We start from the raw sequence: 7,473 nt of genomic DNA on the forward strand, positions 1-7,473 counted from the left end.
AGCGGCTATCCTTGCTCCCACGTTTGTTTGGCAGTGATCACCCTGGTTGCTTGGCTCCTCCATAAGAGGCTACAAGGGGAGGGAGGGAACCAGGGAGCAGCCTTTGATCAGGTCTGAGCTGTCGGCCACCTCCTCCTGCCCCGAGGCAGCCAAGGCAGCTGAAACTGCTGTTGCCACCTCTGCCTGTGGCCTCAGGAACCCTTGGGCTTCCCACCTCTCAGTTCAATCAACCCAAGTGCGAGGGTTTAGGATAGGGGCAGGACTTTGAGACAAAGAGCATGGCAGGGCCTGTGGGGACATTGCTTCCTCTGGGGCCAGTCCCTGTGGGTCCCAAAGAGAGATTAAACAGGGCCCAGAAAAAGAGCACCATCTGGGGATCCAAGAGGATGTGTATTGATTGAACAGGAGCTCCATAAACGCTGACTGATTGTTGAAGGGAAAGATGAGTGACAGGAAACAAAAGGAATCTAGCATCATCAGCGGAATTTCTCACATCACTGAGTTTCATAAATTTTAAAGCTGGCGAACACTGCCACCTGGCAGTGGACTCTACCTTTACCTTTAAAGCTACTTCCTATCCTATCTGGGGATCTAAGGAGAACACAACACATTCTTGGCCATCATGTCATCATCAAGTGAAGTCCAGGAGCATTTCCTGAATGATGAAGCCCTTGGAATAGTCTTTGTCTCTTTAGGGAATTGATCAACAGAGATTGATTGTGTTCGAGGCAGTGTGGCACTCCTGAACTCAAGGGGTGGACCTTCTGGTGAAGGAAATGAGAGAGCTGTTATATACGGGAGAGAGAGAGATTCGATCAAGGCAGTGGACTGGGTACGTGAAATAACAAGATTTATTTAAACATCTGATAAGTTGGTAGAAGATGAGGCCTTTGTGTTTTAGTCAGTTTGGGCTGCTATAAAAAAGTACCATAAACTGGGCAACTTAAATGCAGACATTTACTTCTCATAGTTCTGGAGGCTGGGAGCCCGAGAGCGAAGTGCTGGCAGAGTCAGTGTCTGTGAGGACTCGCTTCCTGGTTAATAGACAGCAGTCTTTTCTTTGTGTCCTCACAGGGGAAAAGCAAGGGAGCTCTCTGCGGTCTGCTGTACAGGCACTAACCCCATTCGTGGGGCTCCACTCTCAGGACCCAATCACCTCCCAAAGGCCCCGCCTCCTAATGCCGTCACACAGGGGTAGGATCTCAGCATGAGTTTGGGGGACACAAACACTCGATCACAACCCTTGGTTGAAGAGAAATCCTGAGGAGGAGCCCCTGGCAGATGGGAGGCAAACAGGGTGGAATTAAGGAAGGAAGCTACAGCCCAAAGCACATGTGGAAGTTGGAAGTGACTTGGAGAGGCCAGATGTGAGCAGCAGGAAGATGCTCTGGGGAAGCATTGGGCTTTCTGGTAGGGAGTCTGGGAGATGTCAGGGGAGAGGAGAGAAAACCATGCAAAAGTTCGTGTCTGGATGAAGAAATGAGATAAACTCTAGATATTTATAGAAACACGTTTATATATGCTTAAAATTTAAGGATAATTCTTTGAAAATTAAAAATAGAGTGTGTAACTTCAAAAACTTTGGTGAGGAAAACGGAACTAAAGTTGGCCAATCAAATAAAAAAGGCAGGAATAGCTGGGATGGGAGAGGGAACAAGCAAGCATGGTAAGTTAGAAAATATAAAATAAGATCAAAGGATATATCCAAACATGATATCAGTAATAGCTATGAATTAATCAAATTTCCCCATTAAATAGAAATTGTAGCACAGAGTTAAAGGGATAGAATATTTGGAAAAAAGGATACAAAACATAGGGTATGGAACACATACACACATGTTTGGAGTTCCAGAAGGAGAGAGTGGGAAGAGGCAATATTCAATGAGTTAAAAGCTGCAAGTTTTCCAGAATTAATAAAAGACAATACTCAGTTTCAGAAAGTAAACAAATTCCAAGCCAGTTAAATAAAATGAAATCAGCACCTCTACACATCATAGTGAAGCTGTCAAAAACCAAAGACAAACAGCAAGTCTTAACAGTCAAAGAAAAGGCAGATCACGGACCCAAGAATGATGATTACATTGACAGCTGGCAGTGGAGGGAAATCTTTAAAGTATTACGGGAAAATAATTGTTAACCATGAACAACAGTGTAGTTAGTGAGATCATCTTTCAAGAACAAGTACAAAATACACCTCAGACATACGGAAACCAATAGAGTTCTCTGCTCTAGGACCTCTAGACCAGGAGGAAGAGAAATCATCCCCAAATGAAGATGTGAAATGCAAGAAGGGCAATGAGCAAGGAAATTGTTACACTTGTGGGTAAATCTAAACAGACATTAGCAATATGAAATTATAACAATAATGTCTTCACCGTGGAATTAAAAGAAACAAGATAGAGGCAAAATCCTGAACAACAAGAGCATAGAAGTTGATGGAGAGGAATCAAAAGTAGCATCCTATAATCTTTCCAATGCTTGGGATAGTTTTAAGTTTAATTTAAATATGCGTGTTGAAATTTCTAGATTAACCACGAATAAAAACAGAATATATGACTTTTAATTTAGCAGTGAGAAAAATGGAATAAGAAAAGTCTGATGAGGGCCGGCCCGGTGGCTTAGCGGTTAAGTGCACGCGCTCCGCTGCTGGCGGCCCGGGTTCGGATCCCGGGCGTGCACCGACGCACCGCTTCTCCGGCCATGCTGAGGCCGTGTCCCACATGCAGCAACTAGAAGGATGTGCAGCTATGACATACAACTATCTGCTGGGGCTTTGGGGGAAAAAATAAATAAATAAAATCTTTAAAAAAAAAAAGAAAAGTCTGATGATCTGAGAGATGCAAAGAAAGGAGAAACAAATTTAAAAGAAACAAAGAAAAGAAAAGGTGGAAAATTTTTTTAAATAGACACAAAAAATAAATTAGTGAAAGTAAATTTCAAAATGTCAATAATTATATTCTATGTAAATGGAGTAAATTCTCTCGTTAAAGACAAAGATTGTTGAGATAGATAAAAAGTCCTAACTAGATACTTCTTCTCTAAACCTCAAATGTAAGTATTCAGAGATATTGATAGTGAAAGCATGGAAATATTCACCAAATAAATATGGATTAAATATCAGACAAAATGCACAGTAATTCAAAATGCAAGAGGAGAGATAAAGAGGGAAATTATGTGTGGTAAATAGTCACGAGGAAGATCCAGGAATTCTTAACTCGCATATACCTAAAAATACAACTCCAAAAGCATAAAGCAAAAATTGACAGAAATACAAGGAGAAAATGACAAATCCATCCTCATTATATTTTCAGGCCATGTACACACAATCCCAAAAACCATCTCATAAAAATTGGAAGAGTGACTGGATATCACTTAGATTTACAAAACTTACTGTTTCATTGGATTCAAGCTTTGTTTACAAAACTGAGTTCAATAAAACCAGTTTGTGTGTGCAGAAAGAATTTTACATCATAGTAGTTCTTTCAGATTCCATGATATGTCTGTCATGGCTAAGAATGTTGCCCCACCCCGTACCTCACTTGAGACCCTTGAGGGCGTGTGAGCAGGTGGCCTGGTTTGGGAGGTGATCCAGGGAAAGAGGAATGGGGAACTGGGGAGCGTGAGACAGAGAATCAAAGGTTCACTCTCCAGTTTGTCACCCCTGTGGCAACTGGGGCTGGGTCCCCCCAAGACCTTCGAGTTGCTTTGTAGCCTGCACTTTAGAGTTGTCCAGCCCAGAGGTGGAAAGGGAGCATTTATCCACAGAGATTCCACCCCCACTGGACATGAGTACCTATGTGCTGTGAACTTCCTTGCACTTCCATGTCTCACAGGTGAGAGTAGCAGGCAGGCTCCCAGAAGCACCCGCACCTCAATGTCTGAGAAGCCCAGGCGGAAAGCAAGAGATACCCAATGCAGTGGCCAGACTTGCAAAGCCAGTTGCTGAAGCAGGAGTAAGAGACGTCTGAGAAGATGTGACGTGGGGCACAGGCGTGTCCCAGTCAGAAATTTCTTGGAGGACTCTTCATTGTATTACTTGGTAAAGTAAATGGATTTCTACACCCCCCACACGCATGCACATACTCCCTTGCAATATCGGTCCTACATTGGTCATTATTATGGAATCCCTGGCCCTCCAGGGGCTCCCTACACATGACAGTAAAAGAAATCCCAGAATCACCCTACCTCAACAGCATCCATCGTCCCTTTGCTCAGGATAGAATGTAACTTTAGTCACTGACAGTGTGTTGAAGAGAGAAAGAGAAAAGAGGTGGTCTACGTGGTCTTCGGTGGAAGGGCGTGAAAGAAAAGTCCTGAAATGGTAATATGAGACTGAACGAATGGCCAGAAGGGTGGCTGATGGGGCAGTTACATGAACAAAGACATTTCAAAGATCAGTGGTCAAAGAGGAGATGACCACAGCTGGTGATTCAGAGGGTGAGTTGGTAGGATGAGGGTAGAAAAACATAGAAATTCCTCTACATAAACATGGTCAAGCTGTGAATTTAGATGGATGCTGAGCTACAAGGCAAGGCAAAAGCATATCAACATACTTGCCAAGGGGGCGGAGTCAAGATGGCGGCGTAGGCAGACTCTGAACTCACCTCCTCCCGTGGACACAGCCAATTTACAACTACTCGTGGAAAAATTACCCCTGAGACAGAACTGAAAACTGGATAAGAGGAACTCCTGCAACAACGGACAATCCTAACTGGGGTAGAAGAGGCAGAGACTCCCTTCCGGAGAGGAAAAATGCCGCCTTCACAAGCCGCCAGCTTCACGGCCGCCGGGAGCAGCTCACAGGTACGCAGCCTCCCTGGAGGCGCGGGGTCCTGAGCCGGGGAGCGCCCCCGCTGTGGGCATTTTGTGGACCCAGCACAATCGAGACCAGCGGCATAATATCTGACTTTGCCTGCTACTAAAGCATTGGGGAGCACCCCCAGAAAACCCGGTTCACGAAGAAACTAAAACTGGCTCTTAAAGGGCCCACGCACAAACTCACCCGTTCCAGAAAGCATCCTAAAATCACCAGAAAGAAAGGTGCACAGTGCTTCGGTGACAAGAGACTCACCTAATAGGCCCTGAGTGCATCTCGGTGAGGGGTGAGACCTCTCCAGGGACTGGGTCATTGGCGGCGGCCATTGTTGTGGCCTGGTGTGAGCGTGCTGACACAGACGCCATTGGAGTTTTCCCTGAGACCTGCTAGCCCAGGGTCTGCTCCACCCGCTAGAGCACCGATTTAATCCAGCTCAGCCAGGGCAGGCAGCCCACCCTAGAGACTGGCCCCACCCAACAACAAGCCCTCAGGCAACGTGTGGGCCTGCATAGATTGGTGACTGGATTCTCTGCAGCCTGGCAACTGAGCTGACTTGAGCGGGACAGGGTGTACACAAGGAGCGGGTGGAGAGTGTGGGGTGGTGGCGGAGTGTGTGGGGCTCCCGTCGTGGAGAGACTGGGTCTGCTTGGGGAGGTCGGGGCGCTCACACGGGGCAGGACTGTGTTGACTGTGTGTGTGGACCTGTGGGCAACAGGGCTTGTCAGCTGCAGAAGACTTGTGCTTCTCAAAGACCCACATAGGAGGTTTGCCCCACCTTCCAAAGCCTGAAACGATTGGGTGCTCCTGTGCCTGAGGGCAGCCCCACCCAGCTGCAATCCTCAGAGAGCTGACAAGAGACCTAATAGGCTAGAGGTTTACAGCAATTCTAAGGCCCTGAGCCGAACAACCTGCCACACTGGGGGCCTACTCAGTTAAAAGAAATACTGCAACACAAATGTGGTATTAGAACTTACAGCCAACTGTGCCGGGGCTCCCCACACCTGATAAAGAGACTGAAGGGCGCACAACAACTACAAGCAGCTGAGCATTACAACAGCTGGCCAGGAGCATAACTCAGCCTCCCTGGGCGCCTATAGGGAGAGCTAACAGGCCACAATAGAGGGACACACGTAGCCCACATAGGGGCCACCCCTGGAACATTGAGAACTGAGGGAAGCACACTGGAAGCCTCCTAAGGCATCACTTACATAAGGTCACCTATCCAAGAGCAGGAGACGTAGTTGACCTACCTAATACGTAGACACAAGCACAGGGAAAGAGGCAAAATGAGGAGGCAAAAGAATACATTCCAAGTAAGGGAACAGGACAAAACCCCAGAAAAGGAACTAAGTGAAACAGAAATGAGCAACCTACCTGACAGAGAGTTTAAACTAAGAGTGTTAAGGATGCTCACTGATCTGGGGAGAAGAATAGATGAACTCAGTGAGAATGTCAACAAAGAAATGGAAGATATAAAAAAGAACCAATCAGAAATGAAGAATACAATACTGGAAATGAAAAACTCATTAGAGGGACTCAAAAGCAGAGTAGAGGATACAGAAGAACGGATCAGTGAGCTGGAAGAAAGACTAGAAGAAATTACCCAAGGTGAACAGGTAAAAGAGAAAAGAATTAAAAAGAGTGAGGACAGTCTAAGGGACCTCTGGGACAACATCAAGCACACTAACATCCGTGTTATAGGTGTCCCGGAAGGAGAAGAGCGAGACAAGGGGGCAGAGAATCTATTTCAAGAAATAATAGATGAAAACTTCCCTAACCTAAGGAAGGAAACAGACATCCAGGTACAGGAGGCACAGAGAGCCCCAAACAAGATAAACCCAAAGAGGCCCACACCAAGACACATCATAATCAAAATGTCCAGAATTAAAGATAAAGAGAGAATCCTAAAAGCCGCAAGAGAATGTCAAGTTACATACAAAGGAAACCCCATAAGACTATCAGCTGACTTCTCAGCAGAAACCTTACAGGCTAGAAGAGAATGGCACGATATACTTAAAGTGCGAAAAGGAAAAAACTTACAGCCAAGAATACTCTACCCAGCAAGGTTATCATTCAAAATGGAAGGAGAGATCAAAAGTTTCCCAGATAAGCAAAAATTAAAGGAGTTTGTCACCAAGAAACCAGTGTTACAAGAAATGTTAAAGGGACTGATTTAAGGGGAAAAGAGAAGACCACAAATAGGAAAAATTATCTATTTCCACGATTAGAACGTAATGGATACAAATGCACAAAAAAGAGGTTAGATATGATATCAAAAACATAAAAGGAGGGAGGAGGGTAGTTAAAGAGTACAGCTTTCAGACAGAGGTCAAACTAAAGTGACCATCAATTCTGTATAGAAGAAGTAAGGAACAGAGAAGGACTACTAAAACACTGAGGGAAAAAAAAAAAAGTTAAAAAATAGCAGTAAGTACATACTTATCAATAGCTACTTTAAACGTCAATGGACTAAATGCCCCAATTAAAAGGCATAGGGTGGCTGACTGGATAAAAAAACAAGACCCATATATATGCTGCATACAAGAGACACACTTCAGACCTAAAGACACTCACAAACTGAAAGTGAAGGGATGGAAAAAGATACTCCATGCAAATGGCAATGAAAAGAAAGCTGGGGTAGCAGTACTCATATCAGA

This window comes from Ceratotherium simum, chromosome 21 (assembly GCF_057802395.1).
Source record: "Ceratotherium simum simum isolate JZ-2026a chromosome 21, ASM5780239v1, whole genome shotgun sequence".
In the NCBI taxonomy this organism is placed as follows: Eukaryota; Metazoa; Chordata; class Mammalia; order Perissodactyla; family Rhinocerotidae; genus Ceratotherium; species Ceratotherium simum.